Genomic DNA, 25,000 nt, shown 5'->3' with positions numbered 1-25,000 from the left:
GAAGCTAAGCAGGCTCGTTCCTGGTCAGTACTTGCATGGGAGACCGCCTGGGAATACCAGGTGCTGTAAGCTTTTGCATCTTTTACACACCAGAGGGCGACAAATCACGAGTTTTAACTTTGGATACACGCAATTTCATCATTATTTCAGATTTGACTTCCCCAAATACACAGGCATACAATAGATCTTGTTCTCCAACGTAAACGGTCCCTAGTAACTAGGGTACATTCGTAAATAAATTGAGCATCATGGCTAGAAGTGACTAAATGTTGCCTAATCTTTCTCATCGAGAAATGACACAATTACAGCAACACAAAAAGGAACTCCACCGGACAAAGTTCAGTGCTCACAAGGAGCCTCATTCAACACACACGGTTCCATTCCCATTCATGCAAAGCACGAAAGTGTAAAACTTGGGAACATACTTGAGAGCAAAGATCACATTCAATCTCATTCAAGGCACGGATGTGAATGCAACGGGATGAAATTACTGAAATGATGCCTGCCCTCGAACTGTGATGATGGACTACCCGACTCGCCAATAATATTGGGTTCTGGTGTATTGAAATACAGGAGCTGCTGGATTTGTGTGTTTTCTTACCCCCTCACCATAGTTTGTCAAATGTTTAAACAACTGAACTTATATTCAAGGTTTGTTTCTCTTCATATGTTTTACTGGTTTACATTTGTCTCAGCAACCTGTTGAATGATTCTTCTGCTTTCAAAGCAAAATGACAACAGGATGAATGCACACACTTGAAAATACAATACATGCAATGTTATGCATCATAGTGATGCAACCTCCTTTCAGTTTCATACTGCATGTCAATTGAAATCCTTACTGAAATGCACACCTTCTCAAGATTGCGCTTGACTGGCGTGTCAGGCACTCAATTACAGCTGTTTTATCAAGAGAATGTGTTCGTTTTGTAATATATAGTTCCGGTCTGGTGTGGCACCCCAGCTAACGCACAACGTTGCCACAACGTTTCGTGTTAGCAGGGACTGTCTGCGGCGCGCTGGTGTGTCCCGGACTTTAGAGTAGAGAGACAGTTCAACTGCAAGTATGAGCGGCAGAAACGGATATTGCCTTCCCTTTATGTAGAGCATCAGGGACAGCCTGCCCGGCTTACGGCCATACTAGCCTGAATACGCCCGATCTCGTCCGATCTCGGAAGCTAAGCAGGCTCCGGCCTGGTCAGTACTTGGATGGGAGACTGCCTGCGAATACCAGGTGCTGTAAGCTTTTCCATCTTTTACACACCAGAGGGCGACAAATCACGAGTTTTAACTTTGGATACACGCAATTTCATCATTATTTCAGATTTGACTTCCCCAAATACACAGGCATACAATAGATCTTGTTCTCCAACGTAAACGGTCCCTAGTAACTAGGGTACATTCGTAAATAAATTGAGCATCATGGCTAGAAGTGACTAAATGTTGCCTAATCTTTCTCATCGAGAAATGACACAATTACAGCAACACAAAAAGGAACTCCACCGGACAAAGTTCAGTGCTCACAAGGAGCCTCATTCAACACACACGGTTCCATTCCCATTCATGCAAAGCACGAAAGTGTAAAACTTGGGAACATACTTGAGAGCAAAGATCACATTCAATCTCATTCAAGGCACGGATGTGAATGCAACGGGATGAAATTACTGAAATGATGCCTGCCCTCGAACTGTGATGATGGACTACCCGACTCGCCAATAATATTGGGTTCTGGTGTATTGAAATACAGGAGCTGCTGGATTTGTGTGTTTTCTTACCCCCTCACCATAGTTTGTCAAATGTTTAAACAACTGAACTTATATTCAAGGTTTGTTTCTCTTCATATGTTTTACTGGTTTACATTTGTCTCAGCAACCTGTTGAATGATTCTTCTGCTTTCAAAACAAAATGACAACAGGATGAATGCACACACTTGAAAATACAATACATGCAATGTTTTGCATCATAGTGAAGCAACCTCCTTTCAGTTTCATACTGCATGTCAATTGAAATCCTTACTAAAATGCACACCTTCTCAAGATTGCGCTTTACTGGCGTGTCAGGAACTCAATTACAGCTGTATTATCAAGACAATGTGTTCGTTTTGTAAAATATAGTTCCGGTCTGGTGTGGCACCCCAGCTAACGCACAACGTTGCCACAACGTTTCGTGTTAGCAGGGACTGTCTGCGGCGCGCTGGTGTGTCCCGGACTTTAGAGTAGAGAGACAGTTCAACAGCAAGTATGAGCGACAGAAACGGATATTGCCTTCCCTTTAAGTAGAGCGTCAGGGACAGCTTCCCTGGCTTACGGCCATACTAGCCTGAATACGCCCGATCTCGTCCGATCTTGGAAGCTAAGCAGGCTCGGGCCTGGTCAGTACTTGGATGGGAGACCGCCTGGGAATACCAGGTGCTGTAAGTTTTTGCATCTTTTACACACCAGAGGGCAACAAATCACGAGTTTTAACTTTGGATACACGCAATTTCATCATTATTTCAGATTTGACTTCCCCAAATACACAGGCATACAATAGATCTTGTTCTCCAACGTAAACGGTCCCTAGTAACTAGGGTACATTCGTAAATAAATTGAGCATCATGGCTAGAAGTGACTAAATGTTGCCTAATCTTTCTCATCGAGAAATGACACAATTACAGCAACACAGAAAGGAACTCCACCGGACAAAGTTCAGTGCTCACAAGGAGCCTCATTCAACACACACGGTTCCATTCCCATTCATGCAAAGCACGAAAGTGTAAAACTTGGGAACATACTTGAGAGCAAAGATCACATTCAATCTCATTCAAGGCACGGATGTGAATGCAACGGGATGAAATTACTGAAATGATGCCTGCCCTCGAACTGTGATGATGGACTACCCGACTCGCCAATAATATTGGGTTCTGGTGTATTGAAATACAGGAGCTGCTGGATTTGTGTGTTTTCTTACCCCCTCACCATAGTTTGTCAAATGTTTATACAACTGAACTTATATTCAAGGTTTGTTTCTCTTCATATGTTTTACTGGTTTACATTTGTCTCATCAACCTGTTGAATGATTCTTCTGCTTTCAAAACAAAATGACAACAGGATGAATGCACACACTTGAAAATACAATACATGCAATGTTATGCATCATAGTGATGCAACCTCCTTTCAGTTTCATACTGCATGTCAATTGAAATCCTTACTGAAATGCACACCTTCTCAAGATTGCGCTTGACTGGCGTGTCAGGCACTCAATTACAGCTGTTTTATCAAGACAATGTGTTCGTTTTGTAAAATATAGTTCCGGTCTGGTGTGGCACCCCAGCTAACGCACAACGTTGCCACAACGTTTCGTGTTAGCAGGGACTGTCTGCGGCGCGCTGGTGTGTCCCGGACTTTAGAGTAGAGAGACAGTTCAACTGCAAGTATGAGCGGCAGAAACGGATATTGCCTTCCCTTTAAGTAGAGCGTCAGGGACAGCTTCCCCGGCTTACGGCCATACTAGCCTGAATACGCCCGATCTCGTCCGATCTCGGAAGCTAAGCAGGCTCGGGCCTGGTCAGTACTTGGATGGGAGACCGCCTGGGAATACCAGGTGCTGTAAGCTTTTGCATCTTTTACACACCAGAGGGCGACAAATCACGAGTTTTAACTTTGGATACACGCAATTTCATCATTATTTCAGATTTGACTTCCCCAAATACACAGGCATACAATAGATCTTGTTCTCCAACGTAAACGGTCCCTAGTAACTAGGGTACATTCGTAAATAAATTCAGCATCATGGCTAGAAGTGACTAAATGTTGCCTAATCTTTCTCATCGAGAAATGACACAATTACAGCAACACAAAAAGGAACTCCACCGGACAAAGTTCAGTGCTCACAAGGAGCCTCATTCAACACACACGGTTCCATTCCCATTCATGCAAAGCACGAAAGTGTAAAACTTGGGAACATACTTGAGAGCAAAGATCACATTCAATCTCATTCAAGGCACGGATGTGAATGCAACGGGATGAAATTACTGAAATGATGCCTGCCCTCGAACTGTTATGATGGACTACCCGACTCGCCAATAATATTGGGTTCTGGTGTATTGAAATACAGGAGCTGCTGGATTTGTGTGTTTTCTTACCCCCTCACCATAGTTTGTCAAATGTTTAAACAACTGAACTTATATTCAAGGTTTGTTTCTCTTCATATGTTTTACTGGTTTACATTTGTCTCAGCAACCTGTTGAATGATTCTTCTGCTTTCAAAACAAAATGACAACAGGATGAATGCACACACTTGAAAATACAATACATGCAATGTTATGCATCATAGTGATGCAACCTCCTTTCAGTTTCATACTGCATGTCAATTGAAATCCTTACTGAAATGCACACCTTCTCAAGATTGCGCTTGACTGGCGTGTCAGGCACTCAATTACAGCTGTATTATCAAGACAATGTGTTCGTTTTGTAAAATATAGTTCCGGTCTGGTGTGGCACCCCAGTTAACGCACAACGTTGCCACAACGTTTCGTGTTAGCAGGGACTGTCTGCGGCGCGCTGGTGTGTCCCGGACTTTAGAGTAGAGAGACAGTTCAACTGCAAGTATGAGCGGCAGAAACGGATATTGCCTTCCCTTTAAGTAGAGCATCAGGGACAGCCTCCCCGGCTTACGGCCATACTAGCCTGAATACGCCCGATCTCGTCCGATCTCGGAAGCTAAGCAGGCTCCGGCCTGGTCAGTACTTGGATGGGAGACCGCCTGGGAATACCAGGTGCTGTAAGCTTTTGCATCTTTTACACACCAGAGGGCGACAAATCACGAGTTTTAACTTTGGATACACGCAATTTCATCATTATTTCAGATTTGACTTCCCCAAATACACAGGCATACAATAGATCTTGTTCTCCAATGTAAACGGTCCCTAGTAACTAGGGTACATTCGTAAATAAATTGAGCATCATGGCTAGAAGTGACTAAATGTTGCCTAATCTTTCTCATCGAGAAATGACACAATTACAGCAACACAAAAAGGAACTCCACCGGACAAAGTTCAGTGCTCACAAGGAGCCTCATTCAACACACACGGTTCCATTCCCATTCATGCAAAGCACGAAAGTGTAAAACTTGGGAACATACTTGAGAGCAAAGATCACATTCAATCTCATTCAAGGCACGGATGTGAATGCAACGGGATGAAATTACTGAAATGATGCCTGCCCTCGAACTGTGATGATGGACTACCCGACTCGCCAATAATATTGGGTTCTGGTGTATTGAAATACAGGAGCTGCTGGATTTGTGTGTTTTCTTACCCCCTCACCATAGTTTGTCAAATGTTTAAACAACTGAACTTATATTCAAGGTTTGTTTCTCTTCATATGTTTTACTGGTTTACATTTGTCTCAGCAACCTGTTGAATGATTCTTCTGCTTTCAAAACAAAATGACAACAGGATGAATGCACACACTTGAAAATACAATACATGCAATGTTATGCATCATAGTGATGCAACCTCCTTTCAGTTTCATACTGCATGTCAATTGAAATCCTTACTGAAATGCACACCTTCTCAAGATTGCGCTTGACTGGCGTGTCAGGCACTCAATTACAGCTGTTTTATCAAGACAATGTGTTCGTTTTGTAAAATATAGTTCCGGTCTGGTGTGGCACCCCAGCTAACGCACAACGTTGCCACAACGTTGCCACAACGTGGCGTGTTAGCAGGGACTGTCTGCGGCGCACTGGTGTGTCCCGGGCTTTAGAGTAGAGAGACAGTTCAACTGTAAGTATGAACGGCAGAAAAGGATATTGCCTTCCCTTTAAGTAGAGCGTCAGGGACAGCCTCCCTGGCTTACGGCCATACTAGCCTGAATACGCCCGATCTCGTCCGATCTCGGAAGCTAAGCAGGCTCTGGCCTGGTCAGTACTTGGATGGGAGACCGCCTGGGAATACCAGGTGCTGTAAGCTTTTGCATCTTTTACACACCAGAGGGCGACAAATCACGAGTTTTAACTTTGGATACACGCAATTTCATCATTATTTCAGATTTGACTTCCCCAAATACACAGGCATACAATAGATCTTGTTCTCCAACGTAAACGGTCCCTAGTAACTAGGGTACATTCGTAAATAAATTGAGCATCATGGCTAGAAGTGACTAAATGTTGCCTAATCTTTCTCATCGAGAAATGACACAATTACAGCAACACAAAAAGGAACTCCACTGGACAAAGTTCAGTGCTCACAAGGAGCCTCATTCAACACACACGGTTCCATTCCCATTCATGCAAAGCACGAAAGTGTAAAACTTGGGAACATACTTGAGAGCAAAGATCACATTCAATCTCATTCAAGGCACGGATGTGAATGCAACGGGATGAAATTACTGAAATGATGCCTGCCCTCGAACTGTGATGATGGACTACCCGACTCGCCAATAATATTGGGTTCTGGTGTATTGAAATACAGGAGCTGCTGGATTTGTGTGTTTTCTTACCCCCTCACCATAGTTTGTCAAATGTTTATACAACTGAACTTATATTCAAGGTTTGTTTCTCTTCATATGTTTTACTGGTTTACATTTGTCTCAGCAACCTGTTGAATGATTCTTCTGCTTTCAAAACAAAATGACAACAGGATGAATGCACACACTTGAAAATACAATACATGCAATGTTATGCATCATAGTGATGCAACCTCCTTTCAGTTTCATACTGCATGTCAATTGAAATCCTTACTGAAATGCACACCTTCTCAAGATTGCGCTTGACTGGCGTGTCAGGCACTCAATTACAGCTGTTTTATCAAGACAATGTGTTCGTTTTGTAAAATATAGTTCCGGTCTGGTGTGGCACCCCAGCTAACGCACAACGTTGCCACAATGTTGCCACAACGTGGCGTGTTAGCAGGGACTGTCTGCGGCGCGCTGGTGTGTCCCGGGCTTTAGAGTAGAGAGACAGTTCAACTGTAAGTATGAACGGCAGAAACGGATATTGCCTTCCCTTTAAGTAGAGCGTCAGGGACAGCCTCACTGGCTTACGGCCATACTAGCCTGAATACGCCCGATCTCGTCCGATCTCGGAAGCTAAGCAGGCTCGGGCCTGGTCAGTACTTGGATGGGAGACCGCCTGGGAATACCTGGTGCTGTAAGCTTTTGCATCTTTTACACACCAGAGGGCGACAAATCACGAGTTTTAACTTTGGATACACGCAATTTCATCATTATTTCAGATTTGACTTCCCCAAATACACAGGCATACAATAGATCTTGTTCTCCAACGTAAACGGTCCCTAGTAACTAGGGTACATTCGTAAATAAATTGAGCATCATGGCTAGAAGTGACTAAATGTTGCCTAATCTTTCTCATCGAGAAATGACACAATTACAGCAACACAAAAAGGAACTCCACCGGACAAAGTTCAGTGCTCACAAGGAGCCTCATTCAACACACACGGTTCCATTCCCATTCATGCAAAGCACGAAAGTGTAAAACTTGGGAACATACTTGAGAGCAAAGATCACATTCAATCTCATTCAAGGCACGGATGTGAATGCAACGGGATGAAATTACTGAAATGATGCCTGCCCTCGAACTGTGATGATGGACTACCCGACTCGCCAATAATATTGGGTTCTGGTGTATTGAAATACAGGAGCTGCTGGATTTGTGTGTTTTCTTACCCCCTCACCATAGTTTGTCAAATGTTTAAACAACTGAACTTATATTCAAGGTATGTTTCTCTTCATATGTTTTACTGGTTTACATTTGTCTCAGCAACCTGTTGAATGATTCTTCTGCTTTCAAAACAAAATGACAACAGGATGAATGCACACACTTGAAAATACAATACATGCAATGTTATGCATCATAGTGATGCAACCTCCTTTCAGTTTCATACTGCATGTCAATTGAAATCCTTACTGAAATGCACACCTTCTCAAGATTGCGCTTGACTGGCGTGTCAGGCACGCAATTACAGCTGTTTTATCAAGACAATGTGTTCGTTTTGTAATATATAGTTCCGGTCTGGTGTGGCACCCCAGCTAACGCACAACGTTGCCACAATGTTGCCACAATGTGGCATGTAAGCAGGGACTGGCTGCAGCGCGCTGGTGTGTCCCGGGCTTTAGAGTAGAGAGACAGTTCAACTGCAAGTATGAGCGGCAGAAACGGATATTGCCGTCCCTTTAAGTAGAGCGTCAGGGACAGCCTTCCTGGCTTACGGCCATACTAGCCTGAATACGCCCGATCTCGGAAGCTAAGCAGGCTCGTGCCTGGTCAGTACTTGGATGGGAGACAGCCTGGGAATACCAGGTGCTGTAAGCTTTTGCATCTTTTACACACCAAAGGGCGACAAATCACGAGTTTTAACTTTGGATACACGCAATTTCATCATTATTTCAGATTTGACTTCCCCAAATACACAGGCATACAATAGATCTTGTTCTCCAACGTAAACGGTCCCTAGTAACTAGTGTACATTTGTAAATAAATTGAGCATCATGGCTAGAAGTGACTAAATGTTGCCTAATCTTTCTCATCGAGAAATGACACAATTACAGCAACACAAAAAGGAACTCCACCGGACAAAGTTCAGTGCTCACAAGGAGCCTCATTCAACACACACGGTTCCATTCCCATTCATGCAAAGCACGAAAGTGTAAAACTTGGGAACATACTTGAGAGCAAAGATCACATTCAATCTCATTCAAGGCACGGATGTGAATGCAACGGGATGAAATTACTGAAATGATGCCTGCCCTCGAACTGTGATGATGGACTACCCGACTCGCCAATAATATTGGGTTCTGGTGTATTGAAATACAGGAGCTGCTGGATTTGTGTGTTTTCTTACCCCCTCACCATAGTTTGTCAAATGTTTAAACAACTGAACTTATATTCAAGGTTTGTTTCTCTTCATATGTTTTACTGGTTTACATTTGTCTCAGCAACCTGTTGAATGATTCTTCTGCTTTCAAAACAAAATGACAACAGGATGAATGCACACACTTGAAAATACAATACATGCAATGTTATGCATCATAGTGATGCAACCTCCTTTCAGTTTCATACTGCATGTCAATTGAAATCCTTACTGAAATGCACACCTTCTCAAGATTGCGCTTGACTGGCATGTCAGGCACTCAATTACAGCTGTATTATCAAGACAATGTGTTCGTTTTGTAAAATATAGTTCCGGTCTGGTGTGGCACCCCAGCTAACGCACAACGTTGCCACAACGTTTCGTGTTAGCAGGGACTGTCTGCGGCGCGCTGGTGTGTCCCGGACTTTAGAGTAGAGAGACAGTTCAACTGCAAGTATGAGCGGCAGAAACGGATATTGCCTTCCCTTTAAGTAGAGCGTCAGGGACAGCTTCCCTGGCTTACGGCCATACTAGCCTGAATACGCCCGATTTCGTCCGATCTCGGAAGCTAAGCAGGCTCGGGCCTGGTCAGTACTTGGATGGGAGACCGCCTGGGAATACCAGGTGCTGTAAGCTTTTGCATCTTTTACACACCAGAGGGCGACAAATCACGAGTTTTAACTTTGGATACACGCAATTTCATCATTATTTCAGATTTGACTTCCCCAAATACACAGGCATACAATAGATCTTGTTCTCCAACGTAAACGGTCCCTAGTAACTAGGGTACATTCGTAAATAAATTGAGCATCATGGCTAGAAGTGACTAAATGTTGCCTAATCTTTCTCATCGAGAAATGACACAATTACAGCAACACAAAAAGGAACTCCACCGGACAAAGTTCAGTGCTCACAAGGAGCCTCATTCAACACACACGGTTCCATTCCCATTCATGCAAAGCACGAAAGTGTAAAACTTGGGAACATACTTGAGAGCAAAGATCACATTCAATCTCATTCAAGGCACGGATGTGAATGCAACGGGATGAAATTACTGAAATGATGCCTGCCCTCGAACTGTGATGATGGACTACCCGACTCGCCAATAATATTGGGTTCTGGTGTATTGAAATACAGGAGCTGCTGGATTTGTGTGTTTTCTTACCCCCTCACCATAGTTTGTCAAATGTTTAAACAACTGAACTTATATTCAAGGTATGTTTCTCTTCATATGTTTTACTGGTTTACATTTGTCTCAGCAACCTGTTGAATGATTCTTCTGCTTTCAAAACAAAATGACAACAGGATGAATGCACACACTTGAAAATACAATACATGCAATGTTATGCATCATAGTGATGCAACCTCCTTTCAGTTTCATACTGCATGTCAATTGAAATCCTTACTGAAATGCACACCTTCTCAAGATTGCGCTTGACTGGCGTGTCAGGCACGCAATTACAGCTGTTTTATCAAGACAATGTGTTCGTTTTGTAATATATAGTTCCGGTCTGGTGTGGCACCCCAGCTAACGCACAACGTTGCCACAATGTTGCCACAACGTGGCATGTAAGAAGGGACTGGCTGCAGCGCGCTGGTGTGTCCCGGGCTTTAGAGTAGAGAGACAGTTCAACTGCAAGTATGAGCGGCAGAAACGGATATTGCCTTCCCTTTAAGTAGAGCGTCAGGGACAGCTTCCCTGGCTTACGGCCATACTAGCCTGAATACGCCCGATCTCGGAAGCTAAGCAGGCTCGGGCCTGGTCAGTACTTGGATGGGAGACCGCCTGGGAATACCAGGTGCTGTAAGCTTTTGCATCTTTTACACACCAGAGGGCGACAAATCACGAGTTTTAACTTTGGATACACGCAATTTCATCATTATTTCAGATTTGACTTCCCCAAATACACAGGCATACAATAGATCTTGTTCTCCAACGTAAACGGTCCCTAGTAACTAGGGTACATTCGTAAATAAATTGAGCATCATGGCTAGAAGTGACTAAATGTTGCCTAATCTTTCTCATCGAGAAATGACACAATTACAGCAACACAAAAAGGAACTCCACCGGACAAAGTTCAGTGCTCACAAGGAGCCTCATTCAACACACACGGTTCCATTCCCATTCATGCAAAGCACGAAAGTGTAAAACTTGGGAACATACTTGAGAGCAAAGATCACATTCAATCTCATTCAAGGCACGGATGTGAATGCAACGGGATGAAATTACTGAAATGATGCCTGCCCTCGAACTGTGATGATGGACTACCCGACTCGCCAATAATATTGGGTTCTGGTGTATTGAAATACAGGAGCTGCTGGATTTGTGTGTTTTCTTACCCCCTCACCATAGTTTGTCAAATGTTTAAACAACTGAACTTATATTCAAGGTTTGTTTCTCTTCATATGTTTTACTGGTTTACATTTGTCTCAGCAACCTGTTGAATGATTCTTCTGCTTTCAAAACAAAATGACAACAGGATGAATGCACACACTTGAAAATACAATACATGCAATGTTATGCATCATAGTGATGCAACCTCCTTTCAGTTTCATACTGCATGTCAATTGAAATCCTTACTGAAATGCACACCTTCTCAAGATTGCGCTTGACTGGCGTGTCAGGCACTCAATTACAGCTGTTTTATCAAGAGAATGTGTTCGTTTTGTAATATATAGTTCCGGTCTGGTGTGGCACCCCAGCTAACGCACAACGTTGCCACAATGTTGCCACAACGTGGCGTGTTAGCAGGGACTGTCTGCGGCGCGCTGGTGTGTCCCGGGCTTTAGAGTAGAGAGACAGTTCAACTGCAAGTATGAACGGCAGAAACGGATATTGCCTTCCCTTTAAGTAGAGCGTCAGGGACAGCCTCCCTGGCTTACGGCCATACTAGCCTGAATACGCCCGATCTCGTCCGATCTCGGAAGCTAAGCAGGCTCGGGCCTGGTCAGTACTTGGATGGGAGAGCGCCTGGGAATACCAGGTGCTGTAAGCTTTTGCATCTTTTACACACCAGAGGGCGACAAATCACGAGTTTTAACTTTGGATACACGCAATTTCATCATTATTTCAGATTTGACTTCCCCAAATACACAGGCATACAATAGATCTTGTTCTCCAACGTAAACGGTCCCTAGTAACTAGGGTACATTCGTAAATAAATTGAGCATCATGGCTAGAAGTGACTAAATGTTGCCTAATCTTTCTCATCGAGAAATGACACAATTACAGCAACACAAAAAGGAACTCCACCGGACAATGTTCAGTGCTCACAAGGAGCTTCATTCAACACACACGGCTCCATTCCCATTCATGCAAATCACGAAAGTGTAAAACTTGGGAACATACTTGAGAGCAAAGATCACATTCAATCTCATTCAAGGCACGGATGTGAATGCAACGGGATGAAATTACTGAAATGATGCCTGCCCTCGAACTGTGATGATGGACTACCCGACTCGCCAATAATATTGGGTTCTGGTGTATTGAAATACAGGAGCTGCTGGATTTGTGTGTTTTCTTACCCCCTCACCATAGTTTGTCAAATGTTTAAACAACTGAACTTATATTCAAGGTTTGTTTCTCTTCATATGTTTTACTGGTTTACATTTGTCTCAGCAACCTGTTGAATGATTCTTCTGCTTTCAAAACAAAATGACAACAGGATGAATGCACACACTTGAAAATACAATACATGCAATGTTATGCATCATAGTGATGCAACCTCCTTTCAGTTTCATACTGCATGTCAATTGAAATCCTTACTGAAATGCACACCTTCTCAAGATTGCGCTTGACTGGCGTGTCAGGCACTCAATTACAGCTGTTTTATCAAGACAATGTGTTCGTTTTGTAATATATAGTTCCGGTCTGGTGTGGCACCCCAGCTAACGCACAACGTTGCCACAACGTTTCGTGTTAGCAGGGACTGTCTGCGGCGCGCTGGTGTGTCCCGGACTTTAGAGTAGAGAGACAGTTCAATTGCAAGTATGAGCGGAAGAAACGGATATTGCCTTCCCTTTAAGTAGAGCGTCAGGGACAGCCTCCCTGGCTTACGGCCATACTAGCCTGAATACGCCCGATCTCGTCCGATCTCGGAAGCTAAGCAGGCTCGGGCCTGGTCAGTACTTGGATGGGAGACCGCCTGGGAATACCAGGTGCTGTAAGCTTTTGCATCTTTTACACACCAGAGGGCGACAAATCACGAGTTTTAACTTTGGATACACGCAATTTCATCATTATTTCAGATTTGACTTCCCCAAATACACAGGCATAGAATAGATCTTGTTCTCCAACGTAAACGATCCCTAGTAACTAGTGTACATTCGTAAATAAATTGAGCATCATGGCTAGAAGTGACTAAATGTTGCCTAATCTTTCTCATCGAGAAATGACACAATTACAGCAACACAAAAAGGAACTCCACCGGACAAAGTTCAGTGCTCACAAGGAGCCTAATTCAACACACACGGTTCCATTCCCATTCATGCAAAGCACGAAAGTGTAAAACTTGGGAAAATACTTGAGAGCAAAGATCACATTCAATCTCATTCAAGGCACGGATGTGAATGCAACGGGATGAAATTACTGAAATGATGCCTGCCCTCGAACTGTGATGATGGACTACCCGACTCGCCAATAATATTGGGTTCTGGTGTATTGAAATACAGGAGCTGCTGGATTTGTGTGTTTTCTTACCCCCTCACCATAGTTTGTCAAATGTTTAAACAACTGAACTTATATTCAAGGTTTGTTTCTCTTCATATGTTTTACTGGTTTACATTTGTCTCAGCAACCTGTTGAATGATTCTTCTGCTTTCAAAACAAAATGACAACAGGATGAATGCACACACTTGAAAATACAATACATGCAATGTTATGCATCATAGTGATGCAACCTCCTTTCAGTTTCATACTGCATGTCAATTGAAATCCTTACTGAAATGCACACCTTCTCAAGATTGCGCTTGACTGGCGTGTCAGGCACTCAATTACAGCTGTTTTATCAAGAGAATGTGTTCGTTTTGTAATATATAGTTCCGGTCTGGTGTGGCACCCCAGCTAACGCACAACGTTGCCACAATGTTGCCACAACGTGGCGTGTTAGCAGGGACTGTCTGCGGCGTGCTGGTGTGTCCCGGGCTTTAGAGTAGAGAGACAGTTCAACTGTAAGTATGAACGGCAGAAACGGATATTGCCTTCCCTTTAAGTAGAGCGTCAGGGACAGCCTCCCTGGCTTACGGCCATACTAGCCTGAATACGCCCGATCTCGTCCGATCTCGGAAGCTAAGCAGGCTCGGGCCTGGTCAGTACTTGGATGGGAGACCGCCTGGGAATACCAGGTGCTGTAAGCTTTTGCATCTTTTACACACCAGAGGGCGACAAATCACAAGTTTTAACTTTGGATACACGCAATTTCATCATTATTTCAGATTTGACTTCCCCAAATACACAGGCATACAATAGATCTTGTTCTCCAACGTAAACGGTCCCTAGTAACTAGGGTACATTCGTAAATAAATTGAGCATCATGGCTAGAAGTGACTAAATGTTGCCTAATCTTTCTCATCGAGAAATGACACAATTACAGCAACACAAAAAGGAACTCCACCGGACAAAGTTCAGTGCTCACAAGGAGCTTCATTCAACACACACGGTTCCATTCCCATTCATGCAAAGCACGAAAGTGTAAAACTTGGGAACATACTTGAGAGCAAAGATCACATTCAATCTCATTCAAGGCACGGATGTGAATGCAACGGGATGAAATTACTGAAATGATGCCTGCCCTCGAACTGTGATGATGGACTACCCGACTCGCCAATAATATTGGGTTCTGGTGTATTGAAATACAGGAGCTGCTGGATTTGTGTGTTTTCTTACCCCCTCACCATAGTTTGTCAAATGTTTAAACAACTGAACTTATATTCAAGGTTTGTTTCTCTTCATATGTTTTACTGGTTTACATTTGTCTCAGCAACCTGTTGAATGATTCTTCTGCTTTCAAAACAAAATGACAACAGGATGAATGCACACACTTGAAAATACAATACATGCAATGTTATGCATCATAGTGATGCAACCTCCTTTCAGTTTCATACTGCATGTCAATTGAAATCCTTACTGAAATGCACACCTTCTCAAGATTGCGCTTGACTGGCGTGTCAGGCACTCAATTACAGCTGTTTTATCAAGACAATGTGTTCGTTTTGTAAAATATAGTTCCGGTCTGGTGTGGCACCCCAGCTAACGCACAACGTTGCCACAACGTTTCGTGTTAGCAGGGACTGTCTGCAGCGTGCTGGTGTGTCCCGGACTTTAGAGTAGAGAGACAGTTCAACTGCAAGTATGAGCGGCAGAAACGGATATTGCCTTCCCTTTAAGTAGAGGGTCAAGGACAGCTTCCCTTGCTTACGGCCATACTAGCCTGAATACGCCCGATCTCGTCCGATCTCGGAAGCCAAGCAGGCTCGGGCCTGGTCAGTACTTGGATGGGAGACCACCTGGGAATACCAGGTGCTGTAAGCTTTTGCATCTTTTACACACCAGAGGGCGACAAATCACGAGTTTTAACTTTGGATACACGCAATTTCATCATTATTTCAGATTTTACTTCCCCAAATACACAGGCATACAATAGATCTTGTTCTCCAACGTAAACGGTCCCTAGTAACTAGGGTACATTCGTAAATAAATTGAGCATCATGGCTAGAAGTGACTAAATGTTGCCTAATCTTTCTCATCGAGAAATGACACAATTACAGCAACACAAAAAGGAACTCCACCGGACAAAGTTCAGTGCTCACAAGGAGCCTCATTCAACACACACGGTTCCATTCCCATTCATGCAAAGCACGAAAGTGTAAAACTTGGGAACATACTTGAGAGCAAAGATCACATTCAATCTCATTCAAGGCACGGATGTGAATGCAACGGGATGAAATTACTGAAATGATGCCTGCCCTCGAACTGTGATGATGGACTACCCGACTCGCCAATAATATTGGGTTCTGGTGTATTGAAATACAGGAGCTGCTGGATTTGTGTGTTTTCTTACCCCCTCACCATAGTTTGTCAAATGTTTAAACAACTGAACTTATATTCAAGGTTTGTTTCTCTTCATATGTTTTACTGGTTTACATTTGTCTCAGCAACCTGTTGAATGATTCTTCTGCTTTCAAAACAAAATGACAACAGGATGAATGCACACACTTGAAAATACAATACATGCAATGTTATGCATCATAGTGATGCAACCTCCTTTCAGTTTCATACTGCATGTCAATTGAAATCCTTACTGAAATGCACACCTTCTCAAGATTGCGCTTGACTGGCGTGTCAGGCACTCAATTACAGCTGTTTTATCAAGACAATGTGTTCGTTTTGTAATATATAGTTCCGGTCTGGTGTGGCACCCCAGCTAACGCACAACGTTGCCACAATGTTGCCACAACGTGGCATATTAGCAGGGACTGTCTGCGGCGCGCTGGTGTGTCCCGGGCTTTAGAGTAGAGAGACAGTTCAACTGTAAGTATGTACGGCAGAAACGGATATTGCCTTCCCTTTAAGTAGAGCTTCAGGGACAGCATTCCTGGCTTACGGCCATACTAGCCTGAATACGCCCGATCTCGTCCGATCTCGGAAGCTAAGCAGGCTCGGGCCTGGTCAGTACTTGGATGGGAGACCGCCTGGGAATACCAGGTGCTGTAAGCTTTTGCATCTTTTACACACCAGAGGGCGACAAATCACGAGTTTTAACTTTGGATACACGCAATTTCATCATTATTTCAGATTTGACTTCCCCAAATACACAGGCATACAATAGATCTTGTTCTCCAACGTAAACGGTCCCTAGTAACTAGGGTACATTCGTAAATAAATTGAGCATCATGGCTAGAAGTGACTAAATGTTGCCTAATCTTTCTCATCGAGAAATGACACAATTACAGCAACACAAAAAGGAACTCCACCGGACAAAGTTCAGTGCTCACAAGGAGCCTCATTCAACACACACGGTTCCATTCCCATTCATGCAAAGCACGAAAGTGTAAAACTTGGGAACATACTTGAGAGCAAAGATCACATTCAATCTCATTCAAGGCACGGATGTGAATGCAACGGGATGAAATTACTGAAATGATGCCTGCCCTCGAACTGTGATGATGGACTACCCGACTCGCCAATAATATTGGGTTCTGGTGTATTGAAATACAGGAGCTGCTGGATTTGTGTGTTTTCTTACCCCCTCACCATAGTTTGTCAAATGTTTAAACAACTGAACTTATATTCAAGGTTTGTTTCTCTTCATATGTTTTACTGGTTTACATTTGTCTCAGCAACCTGTTGAATGATTCTTCTGCTTTCAAAACAAAATGACAACAGGATGAATGCACACACTTGAAAATACAATACATGCAATGTTATGCATCATAGTGATGCAACCTCCTTTCAGTTTCATACTGCATGTCAATTGAATTCCTCACTGAAATGCACACCTTCTCAAGATTGCGCTTGACTGGCGTGTCAGGCACGCAATTACAGCTGTATTATCAAGACAATGTGTTCGTTTTGTAAAATATAGTTCCGGTCTGGTGTGGCACCCCAGCTAACGCACAACGTTGCCACAACGTTTCGTGTTAGCAGGGACTGTCTGCGGCGCGCTGGTGTGTCCCGGACTTTAGAGTAGAGAGACAGATCAACTGCAAGTATGAGCGGCAGAAACGGATATTGCCTTCCCTTTAAGTAGAGCGTCAGGGACAGCCTCCCTTGCTTACGACCATACTAGCCTGAATACGCACGATCTCGTCCGATCTCGGAAGCTAAGCAGGCTCGGGCCTGGTCAGTACTTGGATGGGAGACCGCCTGGGAATACCAGGTGCTGTAAGCTTTTTCATCTTTTACACACCAGAGGGCGACAAATCACGAGTTTTAACTTTGGATACACGCAATTTCATCATTATTTCAGATTTGACTTCCCCAAATACACAGGCATACAATAGATCTTGTTCTCCAACGTAAACGGTCCCTAGAAACTAGGGTACATTCGTAAATAAATTCAGCATCATGGCTAGAAGTGACTAAATGTTGCCTAATCTATCTCATCGAGAAATGACACAATTACAGCAACACAAAAAGGAACTCCACCGGACAAAGTTCAGTGCTCACAAGGAGCCTCATTCAACACACACGGTTCCATTCCCATTCATGCAAAGCACGAAAGTGTAAAACTTGGGAACATACTTGAGAGCAAAGATCACATTCAATCTCATTCAAGGCACGGATGTGAATGCAACGGGATGAAATAACTGAAATGATGCCTGCCCTCGAACTGTGATGATGGACTACCCGACTCGCCAATAATACTGGCTTCTGGTGTATTGAAATACAGGAGCTGCTGGATGTGTGTGTTTTCTTTCCCCCTCACCATAGTTTGTCAAATGTTTAAACAACTGAACTTATATTCAAGGTTTGTTTCTCTTCATATGTTTTACTGGTTTACATTTGTCTCAGCAACCTGTTGAATGATTCTTCTGCTTTCAAAACAAAATGACAACAGGATGAATGCACACACTTGAAAATACAATACATGCAATGTTATGCATCATAGTGATGCAACCTCCTTTCAGTTTCATACTGCATGTCAATTGAAATCCTTACTGAAATGCACACCTTCTCAAGATTGCGCTTGACTGGCGTGTCAGGCACTCAATTACAGCTGTTTTATCAAGACAATGTGTTCGTTTTGTAATATATAGTTCCGGTCTGGTGTGGCACCCCAGCTAACGCACAACGTTGCCACAACGTTTCGTGTTAGCAGGGACTGTCTGCGGCGCGCTGGTGTGTCCCGGACTTTAGAGTAGAGAGACAGTTCAACTGCAAGTATGAGCGGCAGAAACGGATATTGCCTTCCCTTTAAGTAGAGCGTCAGGGATAGCCTCCCTGGCTTACGGCCATACTAGCCTGAATACGCCCGATCTCGTCCGATCTCGGAAGCTAAGCAGGCTCGGGCCTGGTCAGTACTTGGATGGGAGACCGCCTGGGAATACCAGGTGCTGTAAGCTTTTGCATCTTTTACACACCAGAGGGCGACAAATCACGAGTTTTAACTTTGGATACACGCAATTTCATCATTATTTCAGATTTGACTTCCCCAAATACACAGGCATACAATAGATCTTGTTCTCCAACGTAAACGGTCCCTAGTAACTAGGGTACATTCGTAAATAAATTGAGCATCATGGCTAGAAGTGACTAAATGTTGCCTAATCTTTCTCATCGAGAAATGACACAATTACAGCAACACAAAAAGGAACTCCACCGGACAAAGTTCAGTGCTCACAAGGAGCCTCATTCAACACACACGGTTCCATTCCCATTCATGCAAAGCACGAAAGTGTAAAACTTGGGAACATACTTGAGAGCAAAGATCACATTCAATCTCATTCAAGGCACGGATGTGAATGCAACGGGATGAAATTACTGAAATGATGCCTGCCCTCGAACTGTGATGATGGACTACCCGACTCGCCAATAATATTGGGTTCTGGTGTATTGAAATACAGGAGCTGCTGGATTTGTGTGTTTTCTTACCCCCTCACCATAGTTTGTCAAATGTTTAAACAACTGAACTTATATTCAAGGTTTGTTTCTCTTCATATGTTTTACTGGTTTACATTTGTCTCAGCAACCTGTTGAATGATTCTTCTGCTTTCAAAACAAAATGACAACAGGATGAATGCACACACTTGAAAATACAATACATGCAATGTTATGCATCATAGTGATGCAACCTCCTTTCAGTTTCATACTGCATGTCAATAGAAATCCTTACTGAAATGCACACCTTCTCAAGATTGCGCTTGACTGGCGTGTCAGGCACTCAATTACAGCTGTTTTATCAAGAGAATGTGTTCGTTTTGTAATATATAGTTCCGGTCTGGTGTGGCACCCCAGCTAACGCACAACGTTGCCACAATGTTGCCACAACGTGGCGTGTTAGCAGGGACTGTCTGCGGCGCGCTGGTGTGTCCCGGGCTTTAGAGTAGAGAGACAGTTCAACTGTAAGTATGAACGGCAGAAACGGATATTGCCTTCCCTTTAAGTAGAGCGTCAGGGACAGCCTCCCTGGCTTACGGCCATACTAGCCTGAATACGCCCGATCTCGTCCGATCTCGGAAGCTAAGCAGGCTCGGGCCTGGTCAGTACTTGGATGGGAGACCGCCTGGGAATACCAGGTGCTGTAAGCTTTTGCATCTTTTACACACCAGAGGGCGACAAATCACGAGTTTTAACTTTGGATACACGCAATTTCATCATTATTTCAGATTTGACTTCCCCAAATACACAGGCATACAATAGATCTTGTTCTCCAACGTAAACGGTCCCTAGTAACTAGGGTACATTCGTAAATAAATTGAGCATCATGGCTAGAAGTGACTAAATGTTGCCTAATCTTTCTCATCGAGAAATGACACAATTACAGCAACACAAAAAGGAACTCCACCGGACAAAGTTCAGTGCTCACAAGGAGCTTCATTCAACACACACGGTTCCATTCCCATTCATGCAAAGCACGAAAGTGTAAAACTTGGGAACATACTTGAGAGCAAAGATCACATTCAATCTCATTCAAGGCACGGATGTGAATGCAACGGGATGAAATTACTGAAATGATGCCTGCCCTCGAACTGTGATGATGGACTACCCGACTCGCCAATAATATTGGGTTCTGGTGTATTGAAATACAGGAGCTGCTGGATTTGTGTGTTTTCTTACCCCCTCACCATAGTTTGTCAAATGTTTAAACAACTGAACTTATATTCAAGGTTTGTTTCTCTTCATATGTTTTACTGGTTTACATTTGTCTCAGCAACCTGTTGAATGATTCTTCTGCTTTCAAAACAAAATGACAACAGGATGAATGCACACACTTGAAAATACAATACATGCAATGTTATGCATCATAGTGATGCAACCTCCTTTCAGTTTCATACTGCATGTCAATTGAAATCCTTACTGAAATGCACACCTTCTCAAGATTGCGCTTGACTGGCGTGTCAGGCACACAATTACAGCTGTTTTATCAAGACAATGTGTTCGTTTTGTAATATATAGTTCCGGTCTGGTGTGGCACCCCAGCTAACGCACAACGTTGCCACAACGTGGCATGTTAGCAGGGACTGTCTGCGGTGCGCTGGTGTGTCCCGGGCTTTAGAGTAGAGAGACAGTTCAACTGTAAGTATGAACGGCAGAAACGGATATTGCCTTCCCTTTAAGTAGAGCGTCAGGGACAGCCTCCCTGGCTTACGGCCATACTAGCCTGAATACGCCCGATCTCATCAGATCTCGGAAGCCAAGCGGGCTCGGGCCTGGTCAGTACTTGGATGGGAGACCGCCTGGGAATACCAGGTGCTGTAAGCTTTTGCACCTTTTACACACCAGAGGGCGACAAATCACGAGTTTTAACTTTGGATACACGCAATTTCATCATTATTTCAGATTTTACTTCCCCAAATACACAGGCATACAATAGATCTTGTTCTCCAACGTAAACGGTCCCTAGTAACTAGGGTACATTCGTAAATAAATTGAGCATCATGGCTAGAAGTGACTAAATGTTGCCTAATCTTTCTCATCGAGAAATGACACAATTACAGCAACACAAAAAGGAACTCCACCGGACAAAGTTCAGTGCTCACAAGGAGCCTCATTCAACACACACGGTTCCATTCCCATTCATGCAAAGCACGAAAGTGTAAAACTTGGGAACATACTTGAGAGCAAAGATCACATTCAATCTCATTCAAGGCACGGATGTGAATGCAACGGGATGAAATTACTGATATGATGCCTGCCCTCGAACTGTGATGATGGACTACCCGACTCGCCAATAATATTGGGTTCTGGTGTATTGAAATACAGGAGCTGCTGGATTTGTGTGTTTTCTTACCCCCTCACCATAGTTTTTCAAATGTTTAAACAACTGAACTTATATTCAAGGTTTGTTTCTCTTCATATGTTTTACTGGTTTACATTTGTCTCAGCAACCTGTTGAATGATTCTTCTGCTTTCAAAACAAAATGACAACAGGATGAATGCACACACTTGAAAATACAATACATGCAATGTTATGCATCATAGTGATGCAACCTCCTTTCAGTTTCATACTGCATGTCAATTGAAATCCTTACTGAAATGCACACCTTCTCAAGATTGCGCTTGACTGGCGTGTCAGGCACTCAATTACAGCTGTTTTATCAAGACAATGTGTTCGTTTTGTAAAATATAGTTCCGGTCTGGTGTGGCACCCCAGCTAACGCACAACGTTGCCACAACGTTGCCACAACGTGGCGTGTTAGCAGGGACTGTCTGCGGCGCACTGGTGTGTCCCGGGCTTTAGAGTAGAGAGACAGTTCAACTGTAAGTATGAACGGCAGAAACGGATATTGCCATCCCTTTAAGTAGAGCGTCAGGGACAGCCTCCCTGGCTTACGGCCATACTAGCCTGAATACGCCCGATCTCGTCTGATCTCGGAAGCCAAGCAGGCTCGGGCCTGGTCAGTACTTGGATGGGAGACCGCCTGGGAATACCAGGTGCTGTAAGCTTTTGTACCTTTTACACACCAGAGGGCGACAAATCACGAGTTTTAACTTGGGATACAGACAATTTCATCATTATTTCAGATTTTACTTCCCCAAATACACAGGCATACAATAGATCTTGTTCTCCAACGTAAACGGTCCCTAGTAACTAGGGTACATTCGTAAATAAATTGAGCATCATGGCTAGAAGTGACTAAATGTTGCCTAATCTTTCTCATCGAGAAATGACACAATTACAGCAACACAAAAAGGAACTCCACCGGACAAAGTTCAGTGCTCACAAGGAGCCTCATTCAACACACACGGTTCCATTCCCATTCATGCAAAGCACGAAAGTGTAAAACTTGGGAACATACTTGAGAGCAAAGATCACATTCAATCTCATTCAAGGCACGGATGTGAATGCAACGGGATGAAATTACTGAAATGATGCCTGCCCTCGAACTGTGATGATGGACAACCCGACTCGCCAATAATATTGGGTTCTGGTGTATTGAAATACAGGAGCTGCTGGATTTGTGTGTTTTCTTACCCCCTCACCATAGTTTGTCAAATGTTTAAACAACTGAACTTATATTCAAGGTTTGTTTCTCTTCATATGTTTTACTGGTTTACATTTGTCTCAGCAACCTGTTGAATGATTCTTCTGCTTTCAAAACAAAATGACAACAGGATGAATGCACACACTTGAAAATACAATACATGCAATGTTATGCATCATAGTGATGCAACCTCCTTTCAGTTTCATACTGCATGTCAATTGAAATCCTTAGTGAAATGCACACCTTCTCAAGATTGCGCTTGACTGGCGTGTCAGGCACTCAATTACAGCTGTATTATCAAGACAATGTGTTCGTTTTGTAAAATATAGTTCCGGTCTGGTGTGGCACCCCAGCTAACGCACAACGTTGCCACAACGTTGCCACAACGTGGCGTGTTAGCAGGGACTGTCTGCGGCGCACTGGTGTGTCCCGGGCTTTAGAGTAGAGAGACAGTTCAACTGTAAGTATGATCGGCAGAAACGGATATTGCCTTCCCTTTAAGTAAAGCGTCAGGGACAGCCTCCCTGGCTTACGGCCATACTAGCCTGAATACGCCCGATCTCGTCCGATCTCGGAAGCCAAGCAGGCTTGGGCCTGGTCAGTACTTGGATGGGAGACCGCCTGGGAATACCAGGTGCTGTAAGCTTTTGCACCTTTTACACACCAGAGGGCGACAAATCACGAGTTTTAACTTGGGATACAGACAATTTCATCATTATTTCAGGTTTTACTTCCCCAAATACACAGGCATACAATAGATCTTGTTCTCCAACGTAAACGGTCCCTAGTAACTAGGGTACATTCGTAAATAAATTGAGCATCATGGCTAGAAGTGACTAAATGTTGCCTAATCTTTCTCATCGAGAAATGACACAATTACAGCAACACAAAAAGAACTCCACCGGACAAAGTTCAGTGCTCACAAGGAGCCTCATTCAACACACACGGTTCCATTCCCATTCATGCAAAGCACGAAAGTGTAAAACTTCGGAACATACTTGAGAGCAAAGATCACATTCAATCTCATTCAAGGCACGGATGTGAATGCAACGGGATGAAATTACTGAAATGATGCCTGCCCTCGAACTGTGATGATGGACTACCCGACTCGCCAATAATATTGGGTTCTGGTGTATTGAAATACAGGAGCTGCTGGATTTGTGTGTTTTCTTACCCCCTCACCATAGTTTGTCAAATGTTTAAACAACTGAACTTATATTCAAGGTTTGTTTCTCTTCATATGTTTTACTGGTTTACATTTGTCTCAGCAACCTGTTGAATGATTCTTCTGCTTTCAAAACAAAATGACAACAGGATGAATGCACACACTTGAAAATACAATACATGCAATGTTATGCATCATAGTGATGCAACCTCCTTTCAGTTTCATACTGCATGTCAATTGATATCCTTACTGAAATGCACACCTTCTCAAGATTGCGCTTGACTGGCGTGTCAGGCACTCAATTACAGCTGTTTTATCAAGACAATGTGATCGTTTTGTAAAATATAGTTCCGGTCTGGTGTGGCACCCCAGCTAATGCACAACGTTGCCACAACGTTGCCACAACGTGGCGTGTTAGCAGGGACTTTCTGCGACACGCTGGTATGTCCCGGGCTTTAGAGTAGAGAGACAGTTCAACTGTAAGTATGAACGGCAGAAACGGATATTGCCTTCCCTTTAAGTAGAGCGTCAGGGAAAGTCTCACTTGCTTACGGCCATACTAGCCTGAATACGCCCGATCTCGTCCGATCTCGGAAGCCAAGCAGGCTCGGGCCTGGTCAGTACTTGAATAGGAGACCGCCTGGGAATACCAGGTGCTTTAAGCTTTTGCACCTTTGACACACCAGAGGGTGACAAATCACGATTTTTAACTTTGGATACACACAATTTCATCATTATTTCAGATTTGACTTCCCCAAATACACAGGCATACAATACATTTTGTTCTCCAACGTAAACGGTCCCTAGTAACTAGGGTACATTCGTAAATAAATTGAGCA

The 25,000-nt window shown here is 43.5% G+C and overlaps 20 non-coding genes and 2 pseudogenes across 20 annotated transcripts in view; all 22 read left to right on the top strand.

Annotated features, from left to right (window-relative positions):
* The window catches only part of LOC136743321 (5S ribosomal RNA), a 119-nt gene extending 47 nt beyond the window's left edge, over positions 1-72 (top strand). Inside the window, exon 1 of the ribosomal RNA XR_010815424.1 lies at positions 1-72. This exon is cut by the window's left edge and continues 47 nt beyond it. This is a non-coding gene — a ribosomal RNA (5S ribosomal RNA).
* A 1,055-nt stretch (positions 73-1,127) lies between these two features.
* Positions 1,128-1,246, top strand: LOC136743273 (5S ribosomal RNA). Its single transcript, XR_010815377.1, has one exon. It is a non-coding gene; the product is annotated as a 5S ribosomal RNA (ribosomal RNA).
* A 1,055-nt stretch (positions 1,247-2,301) lies between these two features.
* On the top strand, positions 2,302-2,420 carry LOC136743221 (5S ribosomal RNA). The gene has a single exon (XR_010815328.1). It is a non-coding gene; the product is annotated as a 5S ribosomal RNA (ribosomal RNA).
* Positions 2,421-3,475: 1,055 nt separating this feature from the next.
* Positions 3,476-3,594, top strand: LOC136743051 (5S ribosomal RNA). The gene has a single exon (XR_010815167.1). It is a non-coding gene; the product is annotated as a 5S ribosomal RNA (ribosomal RNA).
* Positions 3,595-4,649: 1,055 nt separating this feature from the next.
* Positions 4,650-4,768, top strand: LOC136743157 (5S ribosomal RNA). Its single transcript, XR_010815268.1, has one exon. It is a non-coding gene; the product is annotated as a 5S ribosomal RNA (ribosomal RNA).
* Positions 4,769-5,834: 1,066 nt separating this feature from the next.
* Positions 5,835-5,953, top strand: LOC136743101 (5S ribosomal RNA). The gene has a single exon (XR_010815215.1). It is a non-coding gene; the product is annotated as a 5S ribosomal RNA (ribosomal RNA).
* Positions 5,954-7,019: 1,066 nt separating this feature from the next.
* Positions 7,020-7,138, top strand: LOC136743067 (5S ribosomal RNA). The gene has a single exon (XR_010815183.1). It is a non-coding gene; the product is annotated as a 5S ribosomal RNA (ribosomal RNA).
* A 1,066-nt stretch (positions 7,139-8,204) lies between these two features.
* Positions 8,205-8,313, top strand: LOC136743365 (uncharacterized; annotated as a pseudogene).
* Positions 8,314-9,368: 1,055 nt separating this feature from the next.
* On the top strand, positions 9,369-9,487 carry LOC136743130 (5S ribosomal RNA). Its single transcript, XR_010815243.1, has one exon. It is a non-coding gene; the product is annotated as a 5S ribosomal RNA (ribosomal RNA).
* Positions 9,488-10,553: 1,066 nt separating this feature from the next.
* Positions 10,554-10,662, top strand: LOC136743335 (uncharacterized; annotated as a pseudogene).
* Positions 10,663-11,728: 1,066 nt separating this feature from the next.
* Positions 11,729-11,847, top strand: LOC136743234 (5S ribosomal RNA). The gene has a single exon (XR_010815340.1). It is a non-coding gene; the product is annotated as a 5S ribosomal RNA (ribosomal RNA).
* Positions 11,848-12,902: 1,055 nt separating this feature from the next.
* On the top strand, positions 12,903-13,021 carry LOC136743050 (5S ribosomal RNA). The gene has a single exon (XR_010815166.1). It is a non-coding gene; the product is annotated as a 5S ribosomal RNA (ribosomal RNA).
* A 1,066-nt stretch (positions 13,022-14,087) lies between these two features.
* On the top strand, positions 14,088-14,206 carry LOC136743049 (5S ribosomal RNA). Its single transcript, XR_010815165.1, has one exon. It is a non-coding gene; the product is annotated as a 5S ribosomal RNA (ribosomal RNA).
* Positions 14,207-15,261: 1,055 nt separating this feature from the next.
* On the top strand, positions 15,262-15,380 carry LOC136743091 (5S ribosomal RNA). Its single transcript, XR_010815206.1, has one exon. It is a non-coding gene; the product is annotated as a 5S ribosomal RNA (ribosomal RNA).
* A 1,066-nt stretch (positions 15,381-16,446) lies between these two features.
* On the top strand, positions 16,447-16,565 carry LOC136743046 (5S ribosomal RNA). Its single transcript, XR_010815163.1, has one exon. It is a non-coding gene; the product is annotated as a 5S ribosomal RNA (ribosomal RNA).
* A 1,055-nt stretch (positions 16,566-17,620) lies between these two features.
* LOC136743261 (5S ribosomal RNA) lies at positions 17,621-17,739 on the top strand. Its single transcript, XR_010815366.1, has one exon. It is a non-coding gene; the product is annotated as a 5S ribosomal RNA (ribosomal RNA).
* Positions 17,740-18,794: 1,055 nt separating this feature from the next.
* Positions 18,795-18,913, top strand: LOC136743045 (5S ribosomal RNA). Its single transcript, XR_010815162.1, has one exon. It is a non-coding gene; the product is annotated as a 5S ribosomal RNA (ribosomal RNA).
* Positions 18,914-19,979: 1,066 nt separating this feature from the next.
* LOC136743044 (5S ribosomal RNA) lies at positions 19,980-20,098 on the top strand. The gene has a single exon (XR_010815161.1). It is a non-coding gene; the product is annotated as a 5S ribosomal RNA (ribosomal RNA).
* A 1,055-nt stretch (positions 20,099-21,153) lies between these two features.
* LOC136743134 (5S ribosomal RNA) lies at positions 21,154-21,272 on the top strand. The gene has a single exon (XR_010815246.1). It is a non-coding gene; the product is annotated as a 5S ribosomal RNA (ribosomal RNA).
* A 1,066-nt stretch (positions 21,273-22,338) lies between these two features.
* LOC136743151 (5S ribosomal RNA) lies at positions 22,339-22,457 on the top strand. Its single transcript, XR_010815262.1, has one exon. It is a non-coding gene; the product is annotated as a 5S ribosomal RNA (ribosomal RNA).
* A 1,066-nt stretch (positions 22,458-23,523) lies between these two features.
* Positions 23,524-23,642, top strand: LOC136743078 (5S ribosomal RNA). Its single transcript, XR_010815194.1, has one exon. It is a non-coding gene; the product is annotated as a 5S ribosomal RNA (ribosomal RNA).
* Positions 23,643-24,707: 1,065 nt separating this feature from the next.
* LOC136743314 (5S ribosomal RNA) lies at positions 24,708-24,826 on the top strand. The gene has a single exon (XR_010815417.1). It is a non-coding gene; the product is annotated as a 5S ribosomal RNA (ribosomal RNA).
* The last annotated feature ends 174 nt before the right edge of the window (positions 24,827-25,000 follow it).

Source organism: Amia ocellicauda, unplaced genomic scaffold, assembly GCF_036373705.1.
Source record: "Amia ocellicauda isolate fAmiCal2 unplaced genomic scaffold, fAmiCal2.hap1 HAP1_SCAFFOLD_77, whole genome shotgun sequence".
Lineage (NCBI taxonomy): Eukaryota > Metazoa > Chordata > Actinopteri > Amiiformes > Amiidae > Amia > Amia ocellicauda.
Note: the sequence above shows the minus strand (reverse complement) of the source record. Positions and strands in the feature narration are given on the sequence as shown.